The following is a 394-nucleotide window of genomic DNA, read 5'->3' on the forward strand; positions in this document are numbered from 1 at the left end:
GGACAAGAATTTGGTGGCTATGCTACTCAGGTATGCTCTCTACCAAAATTGAAATTCATGTGCAGTCAGGAATTCTTTTTTTAAATTTGGATCCTCATGTTCGCAGGTTAAGTATGGACTTAATCGAGTCACATGCACTCTACCCCGCATCTATCAGGTTTGATAAATGATATCTTTTGAGGATCTGCTTTGTCCAATTTTCACTGAGCTCTAACTTGCCAGAAATGTTTGGCCAGCTTGCACAAGGTGGAACTGCGGTTGGGACAGGATTAAACACCAAGAAAGGGTATATCTCATTTTAATATTTATTTCCATCTCAAGTTCATCTCCTCATAGTCCACTTTTTTGTAATATCTGTTCAGGTTTGATGTAAAGATAGCTGCTGCAGTAGCCG

The 394-nt window shown here is 39.6% G+C and overlaps 1 long non-coding RNA gene across 1 annotated transcript; it reads left to right on the top strand.

Annotated features, from left to right (window-relative positions):
- Positions 1–394, top strand: LOC106322352. The gene is made up of 4 exons (XR_001266368.1): positions 1–30; positions 107–157; positions 237–286; positions 363–394. It is a non-coding gene; the product is annotated as an uncharacterized LOC106322352 (long non-coding RNA).

This window comes from Brassica oleracea, unplaced genomic scaffold, assembly GCF_000695525.1.
Source record: "Brassica oleracea var. oleracea cultivar TO1000 unplaced genomic scaffold, BOL UnpScaffold17260, whole genome shotgun sequence".
NCBI classification, from domain to species: domain Eukaryota; kingdom Viridiplantae; phylum Streptophyta; class Magnoliopsida; order Brassicales; family Brassicaceae; genus Brassica; species Brassica oleracea.